This window comes from Oryzias latipes, chromosome 18, assembly GCF_002234675.1.
Source record: "Oryzias latipes chromosome 18, ASM223467v1".
Taxonomy (NCBI): domain Eukaryota; kingdom Metazoa; phylum Chordata; class Actinopteri; order Beloniformes; family Adrianichthyidae; genus Oryzias; species Oryzias latipes.
The window spans coordinates 14,174,152-14,194,756 of NC_019876.2; the positions used below are offsets into that span (position 1 = coordinate 14,174,152).

At 40.2% G+C, this 20,605-nt stretch overlaps 1 long non-coding RNA gene across 3 annotated transcripts; it reads right to left on the reverse strand.

The window, feature by feature from the left end:
• Nucleotides 1–3,540: 3,540 nt before the first annotated feature.
• Nucleotides 3,541–12,160, reverse strand: LOC111946328. 3 transcript variants are annotated; one of them, XR_002872007.1, is made up of 9 exons: nt 11,408–12,160; nt 11,152–11,264; nt 9,084–9,151; nt 8,712–8,765; nt 8,410–8,634; nt 7,930–8,177; nt 6,345–7,307; nt 5,830–6,062; nt 3,541–3,849 (listed from the first exon to the last, which is right to left on the reverse strand). It is a non-coding gene; the product is annotated as an uncharacterized LOC111946328 (long non-coding RNA). The 3 variants fall into 3 exon arrangements; XR_002872008.1 differs by lacking the exon at nt 3,541–3,849 and having other exon boundaries at nt 5,116–6,062; nt 6,345–6,431; nt 7,090–7,307; nt 11,408–12,159; XR_002872009.1 differs by lacking the exon at nt 3,541–3,849 and having other exon boundaries at nt 5,116–6,062; nt 7,090–7,307; nt 11,408–12,159.
• Nucleotides 12,161–20,605: the final 8,445 nt, after the last annotated feature.

Consider the following 20,605-nt stretch of genomic DNA (forward strand, 5'->3'; position numbering starts at 1 on the left):
TTTTGTTGTCGGAGCAGTCTGTATATATGTTTCTAATTATATACCTGTTTTCAGAATAAAAGTAAGAAAAATGATTTGATTATTTTAAATGTTTTCTTTTTTTTTCAAGTTTGATAAAAATGTATCAGTTTAAACAGACTAAACAGTAAAGCTAAAAGCAATCTTTAAAAAGGTTTCAGAAAGGCTGTGTCACAAAGTCACAAAGAAAAACGTATGCATTACGGATGTGTCACGCATGTACCACACATGTACCACACATGTATCATGAAACACCAACATTTCTTAGATGAAAAATGATCCAAATGTACGTAGTTGCTGTGTGACACCGCTTTCAAATACTTTTTCTAAATATAGCAACTGGTCACAAAGATAACTGGGTAAAATAGGCAGCTGCAGGTGGGATTATTTTTTTCTATTTAGAGGAAATAATATAGGAAAAATATTTTGATGTAAGCTATCAACCTTTTTTAGAACATACTTACTGTGTCCAGACTGTTGTTTTCATATTATCTGGGGTCACCACATAGGTTTGGCCCAAGTGCCTTGTTACAAAAGCTAGGCAACAATTTGCCATTTAGATTTGAACCACCAACCTGCAGAATCAAACCTGCTACCCACAGCCAACATCTGATTGTTGGCAAACAAAAATTAAAATATTCATCCATCATTGTTTTACACATTCTAATTCCTCACCTCCTCACCTACCCAACTTTTAAAATATTGGTATTTAAATGGGAATTGACTTCCGGACCAAAAACTAAAAGAACTAGAGCCAGGTCAATTTACTGTACTAAGAAAACTATTGGAGAGGAGTTGATTACAACTTTACAACAAAAAGGAATACAATTCTTTTTGGTTTAATAAAAAGTATCGATGGGATGTATCATTATAATATGTAACAGTATTTTTTGTTGTTTTAAAAAAAAAAAAAAAAAAACTGCATCCACTGCTGCTCTATTGAGCATCTTAATAAATCCAAACAATGGAGGTACTTCTACTAGACAGCCCAAAATCATACTTACTGATTTTATTAGGAGAATGTTGTAACAGCCAGCCTTGCTGTAACACCACCCTAGACCCCTCCCCTCCCACCACCACCACCCTTACCCTCCACCCCCCATGGCTTGCCCGGCCTATCAAGAGTCTGAGATTTTCTCACATCGGAAGTTTTATACTCCCTTTGGGAGAAATATGCTCAACAGGTAATTTGGGACTAAAGGAAAAAAAACAGTGTGCACTTAGAATTGTACGGTACTTAAGAAAAAAATGTAACTTTTAAAATCTCATTTCCTTCAAATAAATGACATTAAATCTAGATATTTCGCTAAATGTACATATTTATTGCAAGATTTCATGATCAACTTGTATTTCCTGCAGTGAAGTGGCCATGGAAGCTTCAAATGAACAGCCTCCACACAGAAGGTTCACTGATCTATAGAGATGTTGACATCCTCAAGACGCTGCTCCATATTCAAACTGACGTGCAATACGTCCACATGCTCAATTCCCATCAACCTCACTGACTTGGAACGAAAACACACAGTCCAGGAGATTGATTCTCCAAAGGTTGTTTTCTCATTAAGAAGTCAAAGAAAGCAGAAAAAAATGTCTCAACCCTCTCTGTGGTCTGGCATTAGTACAAATAAATGTATGGTGAATGCTGGGAAGAAAGTGACAGGAGTTTAATGAACCTCTTGACAGCTTTGAAAGAAAAAGAAAGTTGTTTTCATCTCTTGTCTGGTGCACTGCAGAGCCATGGAGGTCCATGTGAGTAATGAAAGCAAGAGGTGTAATGAAGAACCTCAGTAAAGTTTAGCTCTGTAGAAATAATAATAATATTAAAATAACTTTTCAACATTTTCCACGTATGAACTTTTGATTTTCGTGATTCATGCGTGTTATACGTAATTCATTTTTTGTGTGTGTTTGTCATACGTTGATACGTGCAGATGACGGTCGAGGGTTTCGGCTGATGGGTCTTTGTGCAAATTTGGTTTTGAGCTGTGCAATGTGTAAATCTAACGTAGTATGCAGGTCTGTGGCTTTCCACCACCGTTCAACATGTGTCTGATGGACTTATCACGCATGTACCACCGATGTATAATTGTTAGATCGCGTATACGGCGCACGTCACGTTAAAATTATGTAATTGACGCACGAATCACTAATGAATTGCATGTAAAAAGTGCGATAATCACACTTTGTTCATGTTCTACCTTGATACATGTTTGGTTTAGTCATTCTTCTGTGGTTTTGGCATGATTCATTTGTGATACAACTGTGAAAATTTCAAGTAAAGACCACAACTTTTCTCACTTTTTCCACGTATAAACATGCATGGGCGATTCTCATCTGTGCCATATGCGTAAAATGTGGCACATCAAATATCCAAGGGGTCTATAAAAACGAAGACAAAGGAAACTTTTTATAAAAGATTTTTTATCACAGATTTGATGGAAAGAATCTTTCAAAGTAAAAAAAAAGGTCCATCTTTCTAGGCACACAAATGTTATACGTCCACATTTATCTAGAAATTCTTTTAGCTAATTCATCCGTCCCAAAGAATAACTGACAATTAACTGTGTATTTCCCTCCAAATTACAACAGGAACCCATTATTTTATGTTGTTGCACAATCATGGGAGGTTTTTTTCAGCAGCTTCTTTTTCCAACTTATGGAAGGAATGACTTTCCACCCAAACGTGCTTCCCTTGCTCCCCTCCAACCCTGTTTCCTTCAATGATAGCTGGCATCTTTGTGCAAGTTTTTCTTGTTTCTTCTTGACTGTGCCCGTTCCAGAAAAAACATGAAAACAATCAGTTCCTGCATTTGACAGTGCCATGTCTTGATTTTTAGTGGAGCTAATGAGCTCAAGTGAAGTGACAGCTCTACTTTCTCTTTAGCTGACAGTTACATGAAATTCAAAAGTAACCCATACAAGGAAGAGAACAACTTGATGAAATAATATTCAAGCAACAAAACAGCTTTTGCTCTTCTTATATATTTGTGGTGTTTCTCACATACAACAGCACATCACAGTGCAGCACATTATTTGTAAACGGCCTGTACAGACCAATTTTTATATGTTTAGTAAATATTTATTTCTAATATCAAAATTTTTACCTGTCCGTCTGTCTATATCTGTCTGTCTGTCCATCCATCCACTCCAGTGGTGGCTACTGGTCTGTCAGAGAGGGGAAGCTCATTTTCGGCCTACATCATAAAATTGTCTATTTATTTAAAAGTAAATTCTGCCCTTTCCTTTTCAAGAAAATGGTCTGTGACCCTGTCGTACCAGCTAGGAGTCTTTTTAACTGACTTGACCAGTGTCCTCTCAAAGGCTAGCAGAGCTAGGCTGCTTAAACGGCCTTGGCCCATTGTGTTTTCAGGTCTTATCTTTCATTAATGAAAGTAATGAAAGATAAGATGGAAAAAAATTATAAAAAATGTAGCTCTCCGGAACTAAGCAAACATGTTTTAGCCAGAAATATAACCATAATACAGAGCTGCATATTGTATAATAATATTTCAGTCAGACAACTCATGCAATAAAATATTTATTTCACATCTTTTCATTTGCGTTCACATTCTTTGTTTGACATTCTCTTTCCTTTAGGTAAACATTTCACATTCCTCTTAGTTAGCATTTAACGTTCCTTTATAATTGCCATTTCACATTCCGAAGAACACAGTGCTGCAGTAAAGAAGGATAAACAACTTCCACACCTGGACTTAAATAGGATGCTGAACAGGTGAGTTTGATTAACTGAACCACCCTAGGGGAGAGACCGTAGTAAACGCCTGCCTGAGTTGCCTGCCCGAAATGCTCCCGTGGTCACTCACTCCTGTACTGTGGAATAAAAACAAAGATTTGATCGTAATCGAACATTTATGTAAAATTATCAAACTGAACTTATTCAGTAAGCACCGGGGTCCGGCTTCTTGGAGTCGGGTTGTTTGGGAATGCAGGCTAAAGCGGGTGGTAAACTCCATCTAAGGCTAAATACCGGCACGAGACCGATAGTCGACAAGTACCTTAAGGGAAAGTTGAAAAGAACTTTGAAGAGAGAGTTCAAGAGGGCGTGAAACCGTTGAGAGGTAAACGGGTGGGGCACAGAAACACTTGTTTGACGAGGGTCTACAGCCAATCAGGATGCAGAACACAGCATGCTGCAAAAAGCAAGACTATCGCAACTGATAGGTTTGTATTTATAAATGTTATGCTGTTACTAGTTACCTCTAGGAAATAAGATTACCAGCAAAAATGACATTAACCCTTCAACACCAGAGGTTAAACCGGAAGACGTTGACCTGATAGACTCACAGCCTACTACATCTGCTGCATCCTCCACCTCATCTGCCTCGACTGCCTCAACCTCACAGAACTAAAAGAAGATTTTTAGTGGCTTGGCTTTATATTTTAGTATCGTCTTCGTGTCATTGTTTTATTGTAAAAAAAAAAGTTTACCTGTACAGTAGTATATTTATTTCTTAAATGTTACATTTTCCAGAATTGTTTAGATCTTGTGGTTGAAGTAATTGTGGGAAAACATTTCACTGATTTATTGAAAAAGTGAAAAAACACTACTTGATAAAACAATGTTAATGTTCTCCTCTTTGCTTTTCATTGAAATGTGTAGATATTTCAGTATCAAGGATGCACATGTAGAGATTTGACTTGTTTTACAATTTTAAAAATTCCATACAAAGACAACTAAATTGCATTTTATAAAATGTTCAGCCGCGAATGATTGCTATATGGCACGTGTCAAACTCAGGGCCCCGGGGCCAAATGTGGTCCCACATGTCATTTTATGTGGCACGCAAGAGCATAAAAGTGTTTATTTTTTTAAAATAAAAATTGGTGTGTATTTATTCATAAGCGGGGAATTGGACTTGAAATATCGGATGGGGAAACTATATGATAGGACTTAAACACTGTCCATATAACCTGACAGAATCAAATGTAAAAGGATTTATGCTAGAGTAATGAGAACACATTTGTTTTTTTATGCAACTGTAATTGTCACTTTAAAAAGTTATGGTAAATAAATAATGAGTTTTTGAACATTAAGGAGTAGTTACATTTATTTTTCATTACATTTAGTTACATGTATAAGTTATATCTGGCCCTTTGAGGACAGCCACTATGCTGATGTGGCCCTCGGTGAAAATGAGTTTGACACTCCTGCTATATGGCAAAACTCATAGTTGGGTTTGCATTGATTATAAGTGCATCTTTCATGTAAACAAGACAAAACAAATACTTTGGGTGAAATTAATAAAAAAAAAACGTTTTTAAACTCTTCCTCTAAAATGCAGTGACTGTTTTCACTTGTTCTGTATCTACTTTGGATAAAAGTACTTTCTTTTTTTTTTTTTTTTACTTGTCCTGTCCAACAGCTGGGCAGACAGACGAGAGCTGAGGGCCTCTTGTGTTGGACATATTTTATTTTAACAAGAGGGGTTATTAATCTTCTGACAAACCAAAGGCATGACTGAATAAACCCCTTTTGTAATTGAGGCCAAACTTTATTAATTTCAACCATGTTTGAAAATCTTTGGTGTTGGACCGGACGGAAAAGGAAAGAAGGGAAGAAGAGAGAGAGATGTTGATGTGGATAAAAGTACTTTCTAAAAGTGGCCTATATCATTCTTTAAGCCTTTCATACTAAACTATTCCATACATATGTGAATATATTACCTTTGGCACACTAAGAACAATTTTTAAGGAAATACTGATATACATATATCAATGTAAGGGTGGGGTCATCTAAGATAGCGCAAGGTTTAATTATCATCTTCCTCTTCACTCATCAGGAGAGCAAACCTGTTGCTGATCTCTTCTCCACCTCTACCCCCACCAAGAGCCCCTCTTCCACCTCTCTGTCGTCCTCTTCTGCCTCTTCCTCTCTTGTTGGATGCTGAAGAGCGAGGATTCGCTCTGATGTTGCAGTTCCTCACATCATCCAGCAGAATGACCCCTCAGTTAGCAGCGACTCTGCAGGCTTGCCACCTTTCAGGTACATCAGGAGGCCATGTACCAAAGAACCACTGAAAATCCTGAGGAGGGATAAAAAGCTAGTCAAGTTATTAAAGAGATTAAAATACATCTCTGTCACTATTCTAATAGATATATCCTATTGTAATCCGTTATCTTAAAACATACACTTTTTTTATACCGTTAACTGTTCCAAACCCCATCTTTGTTATGTCTGAATAAGGTGTTTTTTTCAGGTGTTCAAATCTACAATTCCAAAATCCAGTGCCATGGAAATTTCCCAGAAGTCTCTGTGAAAAATCAGTGTACATCAATGCTCACTAGATTGACAAATCTACACTCACTGGCCACTTTATCAGGCATCTGTCATGTGAAGGCCTGACTTTTGTTCTGCTGTGATCTCTCCTGGAGGTCCTCCCCTTCTTGAGGTCCTGAGAGAATCACAGGTGTGTTTCATTTGATTCATTATCATTTTATTCTATTTCAGGATCAAGTTTCTGAGGTGCTGTGACAGATCGTTTTCTTCCTATACTCCTTTTCGAGTTGGTTTAGCTCTTGGCATTAAAGCCCTCTACTTGGATTTTGGATCGGTGTCTTTTCTTCCTGCTCCTGGTCCTTGTCTCCCCCGATCCCCCGTTACAGCATCATTCATTAATTATTAGGGGACATTTGGATGGTAGCATCAGAATTTGGCGTCAACAACATCAAAGCATGGATCCATCCTGCCTTGTGTCAAGCTATTCGAATGCCACACTTGATAGCCCCTGTGAATATTTTTTTCTTATGTAAAAATATGATACAACATGAAAATAGTAGAGTATACTACATCCTTATATTTAAAAAAAATGTACAAAATGAACAATAAGAAGGAATGCAACTGTCTGGTGTTACTGTGGGCTGCCCCAAAATCAACTCCTCGTCTCTCCCCTGGTCTCACTCGTTGTCGATTTATTAGATTTCGCTGTGCAGTACAGTTATGCTGTGGGGCTGGCATATACAGTTCATAAAAGTCTTTTGCCTGTTTTCACTTATGGAAGATAAATTGCAAGTAAATTTGAAACTTAAAAGAACAAAATTGGCTTAACTAACCAGCATGGCGGTGTTGAGGAGCTCCAGACTGGCTATTTAGTGACAGCTCACCAAAGATCATGCCCAGAACCAAAGCCTGCAGCACGTTTTGTGAAGGTGGTGGTACTGCTTCCCGTGACTGCCATTGCCAGCCGCAGGTGGGCAGGAACAGGAGCCAGGACGGAGTCGTTCACGACCAGAACATCCAACAGGCCACCGAGCCGCTCAGCCTCAGGCCCCTTGATCAAACGAGAATGAGCACAATCGCATAAAGCAAAACCATGTGTCATTTCTTTGACCTACAACTAATTGGGTAGTAATCATTGACTGTAAAAGAGAACTGGACAGAGTGAGCGTGATGTCACCCATAGAAAATCCCTTACTTCCACTTTTTTCAGTCTTAATTGTTTCACGATACAGACGCCACCATGCTGGAGCCACATGACAGAAGTAGTGATTGGTCCCAGTCGGGGTGAGTCATTGTTTCTATGGCAACCACTCTCGCCAATCAGGGGTGAGCTTGTTGGAAGACCACACTCCTACCACTTGAAAGTGGCCCACACGGAATCTGTCAAATGTTTCGCATATTTGACATGAGACCAAATACTTTTACTGAGGCATCAGATTGGTCAGTTTATAACTGAAATTAATTTCACAAAAGAAAAATTATCATGAAAAAAATGATTACAAAGAATGTGTAAAACAAGGCATCGGAGCAAAATGGTGACAAACATAACGACTAAGTAATAGCTGTTTATTTCGCTATGGGATTTTGGCTTCTTGGATTTTAGCAGGTACTTCCTGTTTGGTACTTCCTTTCCAGTTCTCAGTTACAGTGAATGAGAGTAATCAAATGTTCACCTGGCAGAGTTTGTTTACATGTGCATGCTTCCTGGGGTTGCATGCCTCCACTTGTTTTCTTTTCAGGTTTACGTCCAAACGGTCCTACTCTTCAACCAAAATCACTTCTGTACTTGCTGCCCTAAAGCCCATCTGTTCAGTGCCGGACTGACCGCTGCCTCCCTGCCCTCTTCCTCCTTTAGTTCTCCCAAATGGATTGCCTCCACCTCTTCCTTGAGTTGCTCTTTCTTGCTTTTCTGCAGTAGAAGCTGATATATAGAAAAAAAGGGTTAACAGGGAAGCAAAAATTACAAATCAAAATAAAAGGGGCTTGCTATTTTTCATTAAACAGAAGATAACAAAAAGAGCCAAAGCAAGCAGCTGGATTCCCCTCTATAGGAAAACTTAACTATTTTAAGGTCATTTTATTCAAAGAGGTCAGATCTTAAAGCCTGAAACACAACTTTGCCCTACAACTCTAATACAGTTTTTTTGATTTACCTCAAAGGTGTTTCTGAGATGAGGAGGGTAATCCAGATTTATGTTGTAAATAAGGCCAAGCAGCATGGCAACTGCCACTCTGACACTTGGTGGGTTGACCACCACAGCCTGGGAGATGTGGACCACGAGAATGTCCTCTTCCCCACCACTGCCACATTCCATTAGGAGGGAAATTCCCACCGTGGTGTCCTCAATTGCCTCCTGGATTGCTGCATTGTCTTCATTCTAAAGAACACAGACAATATTTGTGTATACAGTTAGCATTTGAAGATAAGTTAGAAAGTCTAGATTACACGACTCACCTGTACTTTGAATAAACCCCTGCACTTGCATATATTGGCGAGAAGGTCAGCAGTCTGAAATACAAAGTCAGAAATTTTTAAATTCACATGCAAACCTCAGAAAAATACAATTCTTACCATTGGCTCATCAATAAATGTTATAGTTACTGTGTTAACAAAATCATAATATTCTTAGTGTCATGTTAACAGAGATGGTGGGATAACTGATCAACCATCAATTTCATTATTTATAATGTATGTATCTTTCTGCATAAAAGGTGTGTGTAAAGAGTAGGGCTGGCAATCTTGATTACCTCCCGATTCGATTTGATTACAATCCAGGAGACAATAATTCCAATACTATATGGTAAATGCATGGTGAGGGGGACCCACCTGACTCAGTGAAGACTGGAGCATGGACCCCAGCATCAGGGAGGACAGTTGGTAGTGTGCGATGAGCTCTGTAATCAGGAGAGAGATTTATGAGTTTCATGTTAAATTTCAAATAAATGTAGAGTGACACTTCCATAGCATTGTTGTATCATTTTACTAACTAAACATGCATTGGTTTGAAATCAATAGCTGCAAAAATATTCTGAAGAAATTAGACCAGAAAGTACATTTGACCCCCACCTCACCCCTCCCCTCACAGAATTCAAACCGCGCTTAATGAGAAACCGCGAAGTTTGAAATGGAAACTGTAAACTCTAAAGCAGGGGTCGGGAACCTATGGCCGCGAGCCATATATGGCTCTTTTGATGGTCACATGTGGCTCGCAGACAAATCTTTAATTATACTTTTTTTTTCATTAGACCAGTCCTTCTCGGGCGCGATGCGATGCCAAAGGCGCGCAGTAGTAGCGGTGCTTAGAGAGAAAAATCTGCGCCAGCGCTATCAGTTACTATTATCCATTATTTCACAGAGTTTGTACCAGCCGGAAACCTGTGAATTGCCGTGCCTAAAACTGCGCGCTCCCGTTTCTGAGAAAGAGCGCGCAGATGCGGGGACGGGATGTGTGAGGAAGAAAGCAGAGGGTGAGGCTGAGGTGTTGTGGGGACAGGCAGCAGGTGAATCGCGCAGGGATTGTAAAAACGTAAAACCCGCTGCCTGTCACTCACTGCAGCGTGTGAGTGTGTGTTTGGCTCCGTATCTGCATGTGATCAGTCTGTCTCACATCTACAGAACAGTCAGACCTACGATCACGTTTAAAGTCTCAACGCCTGCGTGAAGCAGAAACTCACCACGTATCAACCAGACTAGACCATCAGCAAAACTACCACGAGAAATACTCATCATTTATTAGCAACAGCATAACAATGTTATTAAAAAGAATCCACAGACTTATTGTACTTTAAAAATGTTGAAATTAAATCAAATGCACACATTCACTTGTATTTTTAGTTTTAAACATATTGTCGCGGTCTGAGTTGGATGGCTGTTGGGCCGCATTAAAAGTTCTGGAGTTCATTGAACGCATCAAGCAGTGATCTGATTGGCCCTCAGTTCTGTCGCTCAGCCTGTTGTTAGGTAGTTTGGACCAATGGGGTTCAGCTATGGGCCGAATAAGGGAAATGGGAGGGCTGCAGCGGGAGCAGGGGAATATAAAGTTGGGAGAAGCGCTCTCATCTCGGCGGGAGAGATTCAGGAGTTGCTGAATTGATTGTACTGCGTTTGTTGTGGTCTGCAGTAACCCGAATAAAGAACCTTAAAAGAGGTTAAGTCTCCGTGCCTCAGTGTGGGAAAGGGACGCTACATTATTGTCTGGCTCTTTCGAAATTACATTTCAAAATATGTGGCGTTTATGGCTCTCTTGGCCAAAAAGGTTCCCGACCCCTGCTCTAAAGGTAGCATATCGGGAGTAGCTAATCCCCCCACCCATGTAAAGGATTCCCATATTAATTTATCACAAAATACGGGGGAATCTGTGAAGTACGATTACAGACGTTTTATAAGGCTGTAAAATTTTACTACACATTATAAATTATACACTTGTTCCATAAGGACATGAATATTTTCACTCCATTTTAAACTCTCAAAGCTAAAATTTCCATAGAAAAATAAGTTCAGCGTCATAGAATGAAAACAAAACTCTGATTGAAACCGAAGACTTAAGTAAACTGGACAAACTGAACGCATTCTGTGCACGAGACGCGCACGGAGAATGATTGACAGCTGACTCAGACAGAAGTGTGCTGATGGAAGTAATGCCGTCCTTTAAGCTAGCTCATGGGTGAAACGGTATGGAAAAGCTAAATAATGACAATAGTAATGATAGCTTCTCACACTTTCCTTCAATTGTGGTCTCCACAACGCGGAACTTTACTAGCAAAAAGAAATCCACTGACGATGAACCCCCCTGGCAAAACGTTGCCCCTGTGTGTGAAAGAAAAAAAAACGCCGTGCCCGCGAGCGCCCACTGCCCCCTTTGTCAAAAGCGAATTCCCACGGCATAACTACTCACCACTCTTCCCCGCACATCATTGGAAATCACCGCGTTTACAGCTGAATCTGCCTGCGACGTGGAAGTCCAACATACCGTGCACACCTCCCCCTACCTGCCGTCGAGGGCTGCGCCTGACAGGGACAAAAGTGGGGCGCAGAGCCTTAACTTTGATAAATACGACAAAAGTGGATTACAAAGCTCTTCCCCGTGAAAAACAACGCTAATGATAAATTAACGCAGTTTCATTTCCTTAAATTAGAGTAAATTAACTTACCTTTAACAAGTTCCTCCAGCCATGCAGCTTCTCTAAAATGGCTGACTGCAAAGTTTCTCCTCCTGGAATGCTTCTTGACATATGGGGTTTACTTATCCAAATTTAAGGGGCAAAGGATCAAGCATAACTATTTCATGTTTTGTCAACATGATTTAAATATATAAAGGTAACACAGCAAGAATTATGTGTGATTTTCAAGATTATATTATGTTTCGAAGATTAACATAATTTGTTCATATTTAGTATTTGTAAATCGAAAACCCCCACTTTTCCAGTTTTTTCAGTGTTCTTTCCTCTCTTTCTTCCACTGCCTTCCTCCCCCATAACCCTGCTCACCTCTTCAAGAGCCTCTGCCACGTTGGAAAAAGAGGACAGCCAAATGAGGAGACCCTCGATGCGAGAACTAGATGATCCACCTGTACGTCTTCCGCCACTGCTGCCTGCGTGAGAGTTTATCAGAGAAAGCAGCATCTCAGTCCCTTAGGAGTTGCGTAGTCATTACCAGTAAGAACTGCACACAGTGGTAACAGCTCCCAGTTCATACCACCAAACCAGCGACAAAGGCTGTTGGTGGTGTGGTGGCGAGCTGATATGTAGCATCGAGATGGTTTTCCATTGACGTTGGTCCACTGGCAATAATGAAGTGGCAGGTAACCAGCTAACATGAGAAAGCAAAGGACACAGACAGCATGTAAAAGGTCATCGCTAGAAACAGCTCATATTACAAGCAAAAAAAAAAAAAAAATAGAAACAGCTGGTTTAAAAAAAAAGATTTAAACGCACTCCGATCATCTTTGGATCTATTTTCAAGTGTACCCAGTGGTATTTTGTGATTATGCTGTTTTTAACCTAAAAAGCTGTGTCGTTTTCTAGGACAAAGTTTCTGAGCGGAAGTAGTTCATTACATATTTGCCTGGGAGTTGTGGAAACGAGTTGTGGCGAAGAGCGATTTGCCCCCCTTCCCCTGAGAAGCTGAGAGCTCAGGGCAGGGAGCTTGTGGCTGGTGCAGCGTATTTTCTACGTCACAGATAAGCTCTTTTTCATACAACAACTTTTATCTGCGCCTGATTTAGAACGATTTTAATAAAGAAATTCTCAGAAATGCAATTTTCAGCGTCATTTTCTTTATAAACGTCGTCCATCATCAGAAAAATGGCACAAGGACATGTTAAAAACACCAAATACACGATTTTCATCAGAGTGGGTCTTTAAACTAACCTTAAACTAAACTAAACTACTTGAACCGGGTACACCCAGAACAGGTCACCATGTCTGTTGCACAACCCCACTCGCATTCATACCTAGAGACAATTGAGAGTCATCAATTTACCTATGGGGCATGTTTTAGGACTGTGGGAGGAAGCCGGAGCGGAAAAACCCACACATGCATGAAAAGAACATGCAAACTCCACACAGAAAAAAGCCAGCCGGGATTTAAACCAGGACGAGAGCGCAAACCACTTTGCCGCCATGCAGCCTAAAAATTGAGTCATGAATTGACACAGCTGCTTTCACATTCACCTGGAAGGTCAAAGACATAAAAGTCACTGTCATTTGTCAGCACGGGACACTTCCAGTTGTATGCCAGGCAGGCTATCTCCCAGTCAGCCTCAGCCGGACACTGAACCAGCGGGATTCCTTTCTGGATGAGGACCTGGATGAAGACGTCTCTGGTGAGCAGTGGCAGGACAGAGCCGTTTCGACCATGACAGATGTGATCTGCGTCTCTGATCTTGGCCTGCATGCGTTCCCGCATCGTAGCAAACTTCTTATCACTGGGGTCCATTCTTTTGTAATAATGAAAACACAAATCTGTGTTACAACCTAACAAACTGCAACTTTCCTACACGTGTTAAAAAAACAACAACAAAAAAACGGTGCAAACTGATATTTCATGTAGATTGTTGTTGTCACCTTTTCGGCATGTCCAATCAGAGGTCGCCACAGCGAATCACAACCGTGACACAACACTGTATTTTATCCGGGCTGGGGACCGGCACAGGGACCGAACTCACTGCACTGTGCAATTTCTCGTAGAAGACGGTAACATAACATAACCTTAAAGGGGCTGTAAAAATAAAAACCTTGGAATATTTACATGAGAAAAACAAATGTTCCAAAGTTTTATCATTCAAATCACAAATAATGCAAGGTTCAACATAAATTTTTTTCAAAAAAATACAGCCATAGAATATATTTTATTACGTTGGGTAAAGTAGGCCATTTATTACATTTTGATTAATGATTGTAAATTAACTGTTAAAAATAAACATTGTTTTAAAAGAAGCTTTGTTGTCATGGTAACTTTTCTGTTTCATCCCAATCTTTTAGAGACGTTTTCTTAAATTTTAAATGTATGAAACTACAGCAAAAAATTTGTAATATTGGCAATGAGACAAATATCCATTGTGAATATAAAAAAGTATTCTTGATTAACTGAATCAGAGCAGTGGGGAATGCTCAACAAACATTAAAATCTTTTAAGCTGCGTGAAAGATCATGCTTTTCTAACCAGGCAATGAAGGTGAAAAAGGTTATTAGTTAGGTCTTTAAATAAAATAGTACTTTTATCAAACCAGTCGTGATTGAATATAGATTTTCTACAAACTAAAAAAGTTGTATAATTTCATCCATGAGAGATGAGGTTGTGATTGAAAATAAACTTGCAAAACTAGAGGATTTGTCTGTGAAAGTTGGATAAAACTGTTGGAATATCTCTAATCCCAAAAAGAAAATGTCAAAAGTAAGTAATCTGTTCCTCCTGTTACTGTTTGAAGAGGGGTTTTGGAATATGGAACTCTGATAACAGCTGCAAAAGAACAAGGACCCTGATAAACACTGTCTACACACATGACAGCACAGAGAATTTCAAGAACTATGGTCACCCTTGTGCTAGCCTAGGCACTTTAACATTGGGAGTTGGGTTACATTGACGTGTTCTTCCTACCATGACAAAGGTGGATAAAGGTGGAAAGATTTCATGTAATCCATGGAGACCAGTGAAGATCACAAATCATTGAAGAAAAACGGTTAAGCGCACTGTCTAGTGGGTCTAGATGACCCGACTCCCAATGTTAAAGTGCCTAGGATAGCACAAGGGTTACAGTACAGAATCGCTGTCAGTCACAGACCCTGCAGTCATCACGCAGAAGCTCGGAGTCCGGGCCAGCCCACTCTCCATTCACCCCCAGAGACACATTTTTAGTCAATAAAATGTTAATACAATAGTACATATTTGACTGTTAATTTTGTGACATTATAAGGGAAGCCGAGCTTCCCTTGCAGTCTTAAAGAAATCGCCACTAGCCGCGTTTACATGGGCAAAAGTAATCGGAATGAACGCCTGATCGGAAAGAAAATGCGTCATGTAAACGCGCCGTTCGGAATACTCTGCCCCGATCAGACTCATTCGGATCAGAATTTCTTTCCGATCGAGATAGGTGGGTTATACCGATCGTTTATCTGATCGTAGAGCATGTAAACAGTCATTCCGATCGTGTGTCACTACTGCTCTGGGTTACGTCATGCATAGACGGTGTTTCGCTGAGAGAAAGCTTTGGAGCTCATACGGGACCGACCAGCCGCTCTGCGGACGCCCCGTGAAAAGCGCCGCTCCGCTCTCGCCCCGCTGGCTCTCCCCTCTCTTTCACCCCTCACCGGGGAGATTCGGAGGAGGAGCGCTTCGTGCCCCCCGACGCTCACTCGGTCCACTGGCACCCGAGTGAGCAGAGCAGCTGGATTAATAATTTTGTGTCGGGGGGGGTTACGTGTGCGTTTTGTTGTTTTGTTATGTGTGGGAGAATTCAGACTGCGAGCCGTCCCGCCGCTCTGGGTTAGTGGCTGCAGGACTCAGGAGGACCCGTGTTCGAACAGAGCTCGGGGCGCCAGCTCACAGAGTGGCTTTCGGGGCGGTCTGTGTAAACTTTTCAGAGCAGAAAATAAATGTCGCTCAGTCCTTAGAAAGCTGCAGATTGCTGCGTTTCTCGCACGGTTGTGGATTTTGTGTCCATCCATCATCAGGCTAATGATGTTAGCCCGTGTTAGCCTGTCCTAAGCTTTCGTCCATCTTAATTCTTACACAAAAAGCACTGACCACACAGATTAAATATAACGATGAGCAAACAGGCACTTCATAATATTCATAACATTAATAAAAAGCACGTTTGGAAGATCGTCTCGTATGTTACCGAGCTGCTGTATAAATGTCTGGGGCAGCGGTTTGTTTACAACGGGACCTATTTCCGCATCCGGGTGATTTTACACTACTGCGCATGCCCAAATTATTCATTCCGAACGAAAGTGTGAGCCATGGGAACGTTTGTTCTAATCGGAAAAAAGGTTTTCTGTGCCCATGTGCACGGGTGAATTTTAACCCGACCATTGATCCGATCAAGATATTCTGCCCATGTAACCGCGGCTACTGATCCATTCACTTCTGAGTTTAGAGTAAACTAAATTGTGCCTAAAGGAGAAATTGAATTTATTTCTTGTCCTTGTTCATTTTTAAAACATCCCTTTTTCCTTAACAAAAAAATTCCACCTTCCTATAAAATAATACGAATTGCCAAATCAAACTGTCTGTTTGGCTCTCATCAGACTGACACTCACACGTAAAAAAAAAAACAAATTCAAACAACCGAGTCCTTAAATTATTCATGCGGGGCCTCGTCTCCTGTCTCCCTTCATAGGACTCAAAGGAAATTAAGACTAATATCATCAATTATGTAAAAACTGTGAGGAAGAGCAAAGTCCAGCAAAAGCACTTATATCTTTTGATCTATTTGCATGAATAATTCTTAGAGAAAATGATGATTGTTTGCTCAGGCAGAAGTTATTCTTTAGTGAATCCACCGACCAGCGTCTGATTTTCAAATTGCACACTGATCTTTGACAAGTTCATATTTTAAAGCCAAGCAAATAAAAACTTCTTAACCTTTTATTTGGGATCCAATCAGAATCATCTTAAAGGGAAGGAAATAACAAGTTAAATATTTAAAAAAAAGAACACTTGAAAAAAATTTTAAACTTGAAAGAATTACAAAAAAAAAGAAGTAAATTTGAGACTTTTTCATCCATCCTCTGATGTGCCAAGCTTTGGGAGATGCTAGCTGTGTTTATATTGACTATGGAACTGCACAAATTGGATTTGCAATACTAAAAATGGCCTTTTTGAAACACCACAATTTAGAAAAAAAAATTGCGCTTGGAGGAGGTGGTTGTTGAGGCTAATTATAATTGACATGTTTCACAAAACTGCAACAGAAATACTATTTTCAAGTAAATGAGTCACATGACCACAGTTGCCAGTTTGTAGATAGTGATGGCAATCCTTTTCTCTGTAAGGAACTGGTTGCCTTGGGCACTGCACAGCGGGGGCCACAAGACGTCCCACAGCATCACACAGCTCATCAAAAGTTTAGCGTGTCATGCGGAATTGTTGGATCCAGAGGTCCTCTGTAAAATCACCAACCATGATTCCCCAAAATGTCTTCATCTGTGGTCGCTCCCATGTACAAAGTTGCAAATGTCTCCTTTCATAGATGACGATGAGCGTCACGGCAAAAATATGATCCGCTGTAAATCAACGTATTGTTCACATCCGTGTTTTTTAATGACTTATCAAGTTAGTTGGTTTGTTTTTATGCAAACAATTAGGATTCAATTGAAACTGTGTAATTGTGATATACATGTATGTATATTTTTTTACATTTCTAGAATTTCGATAAAGTTTTGCGCAAATGTGGAACGAAAACGCATCTAATGTCACTGCTATACACCAGATCAGACACAGGCGGCGCCAACAACACACGCTGTTTTGGAGCCGAAATGACGTCACCGTAACTTCTGTCCCCTGATAGCAATCATGTTCCAGTAGCCAATGAGCTCAAAGCCCCGCCCCCATGTCAAATTAGGGTCAAATCTGGAAGCCGGAAAAAGTCTGAATAGATGATGTAGATTAAGGACCGAAAGCGAAGAGGGAGAGACACAAAAAGAAAAACAAAAATTGAAATAAAAAACAGCACTTGTTCCAAAACCTTATTTTTACCTGGTAACAGTATTATGTTTATAGTTTTTTAATATGAAGTTTCAATTTTCAAAAAATTCTTTTTAAATTTAAAATATATTTTGTCAATATACAATTTAAATTTTTAACAATTCCTTCAAGTTAATAACGTGAACTTTCCAGTTCAAAGCTATTTTTTCATTTTCTTTCATTTTTTTATTTTTCATTTACATTTAGGTTCAGCTGATTCTGATTTGACTTCATACTTTTATTGCATAAATCAGAATCAGAATCAGAATCAGAATCTTTTATTATCATTCTGCAGAGCACAATGAAATTTTTTCCAGCAACTCTCGATATAAAAAGGTAGAATAAAATAAAATAAGAATAAGGAGCTATATAAGGCATAAATACTTAAATACTGTACAGTAGAGTGGGGTGAATATTGCACGAGTGGGTATTCCACATTAGAATGGATATTGCACATACAGCATGAATATTGCACACAGTTTAATGAACATTCAAAAGCAGAATCAAAGCCATGTGGACATTTCACAAAGTCAGACATGCTTTTATACAATAATAAACCCATTTTTATGTCTTATATGTCTTAATGGGAAATAAGAAAGGCTTGACCTTTCCTGCTCTCCTCTCTATCAGACTTTTAACCCTCAGCCGAAGTCGATGCTTTCACTCCTCCACCTATTTCCCCCTCACTGTGAGTGGGCTCTCCATGCTCCTCCTTATAGTTCTCATTTTCTGCATGGATGATTTCTCTCCTCGCACTCCCACATCCAAGGCGAGTGGAGGAGGCGGAAAGCAGACATGAGGAGAGTGGAGGCGGGGCCACAGGTGTTTAATGAAAGGAGACATCTCGCCGCATTGTCTGTCGGTTATGTGACTACAGTCTGCTGGATGTCATAACCTTCAGATCAGCTTTTGCCGCTTACGTGTCGATGGCGTCAAATGACCTATGTGGACCCACTGGGAGAAATGCCTCCTAAAGCGAGAATTAAAACGACTAAAAGTGCACCTTAAGACCAAGACATAAAAATTATGTTTATGCTTTTTGTTAATTACAAGGCTGTGCTTCTTTTCCCTATAAAGCTTTAGTCACAGCTGCATTTACGGGTGGAATAATGGAAATTTGGGGAAAACCCGTACGGGTGCCCCGCACAAATATCAGGGGACTCAAGGGGGCCGCAAAGTAAAAGCATGCATGCGAATTTTTTTTCTACCGGTGGTAGCAAACACTCAAACAACACAGAAGGGTAAGTAAAGGTGAAGTAGGCGAGATTCAGGCGCGTCACATGGATTTGTCTTTTTTTTTTTTTCCATTTACATACCTTTCACATATGTGACTCAGGTAAGAGATGTTTGTCAGACTGACCAAGAAAACCATCCTTTAAAGACCCACTCTTATAAAAACGATGTTTTTGGTGTTTTGGACATGTTCTTGTAGCATTTTTCTCATGATGGAGGACATATATCAAGAAAATGAAGCTTAAAATTGCATTTCTGAGTTTATCAGAAAATGCTTTATTGCATACGTGAAAGGACAAAGCAAGCAGGGGCAAAACATAAAACAGTGTAAATAAAACAATAAAAACAACGGTGGTTTCAAAGTTCTCATGTTTTCATTCTTTACTCAAGTCACTGTGAATCAGAAGCAGATGGAAAAATGCAGTTTGAAAGAGAAGTTCACAATTGACGAAAAAAAGAGAAAACAGTAACCCTTGTGCTATCTTAGGCACTTTAACATTGGGAGTTGGGTCATCTAGACCCACAAGACAGTGCGCTGAAACCTTTTTCTTCAGTGATTTGTGAACCTCGGTGGTGTCTATGGAATACATGAAATCCTCTCCACCTTTGTCATGGTAGGGAGAACACGTCCATGTAAGGGTGGGGTCATAGGAAAGCACAAGGGTTAAATGTGTTAATCTTTCGTTACCAAAACAGCTACAGAAATTACCCCACCCACATAATGCACAGAGTGGGCGGAGTCATCACATAACGAATGCTTGATTCTTGATCTTGAGTATTTTGCATTATTTCAATAATTTAATCTAGCTCAGATTCAGATTAGCGAATGTCTCGACTCTTTCTCCACAAACTGTTGATTTGTGGTTTTTCAGCTCATAAAGCTCAAAAGCTTAAACATCAACTTTTTTTTCTCTCCTAAGTGAATGCTACTCGTCCACAAATAGCGACTGATTGGTTTATCTGTCGGAAGTGATTTATTCCAACAGGTCTGACCCTCCGGGACTCTGCAGCATTTTCCAACGCCAACCCAATAAACTGCGGCCATTGACCTTTTTGTTCTGGTCATTGGCCTTGTTCAGCCCAACTCAATTACTGCCCCTAATGTCTGACAAAAACACACTAAGAGCCCTGTGCTGTCACCGCCTACAAGCTATATCAAGAGAAAATACCCTAATCAGGTTCCCCTCCCCTTCCCCTTTCATTGAACAGCAGCTTTCCTGCTGTTCCTGGGATTTTTTTTTTTTATTCTTCACCATCAAATGTTACATCTCAGTAATTTAGGGGGTTTGAGTGGATTCAGGGACAGCTAAGTATACAAACAAAACCTACTCCAGGGCTGCTCATTTCTGGTCCTCAAGATCTACCACAGTGACTGTTTTCCAGATCTCCAAGCCCTGCTAGTGGCTGATCAGCTCATTCAGATGTCTCCACATTCTGACTGAATGAATACACCTGGTCCAGGTAATCAGCAGCAAGCAGTGCAGGGAGAGCTGGAAAACAGGCAGGGTGGTAGATCTTCAAGGACCAGGAATGAGCAGCCCCGACCTACACTGTATTACCAAAAGTATTCACTCACCCATCCAAATGATCAGAATCAGGTGTCATGATATTTTGGCCTGGCCACAGGTGCATAAAATCAAGCACTCAGGCATGCAGACTGTTTTTACAAACATCTGAGAGCTGAGTGAATTCCACCATGGAACTGTCATAGGATGCCACCTATCCACTCATGAAATGTTCTTGCTCCTAAATATTCCACAGTCAACTGTCAGCTCTATCATAATGAAATGGAAGAGTTTGGGATCAACAGCAACTAAGCCACAAGGTGGTAGACCACGAAAACTGACGGAGAGGGGTCAGCGGATGCTCAAGTGCAAGAGGTCGCCGACTTTCTGCAGTCAATGCAGCCAAACTCCGAACTGGAATGGGTT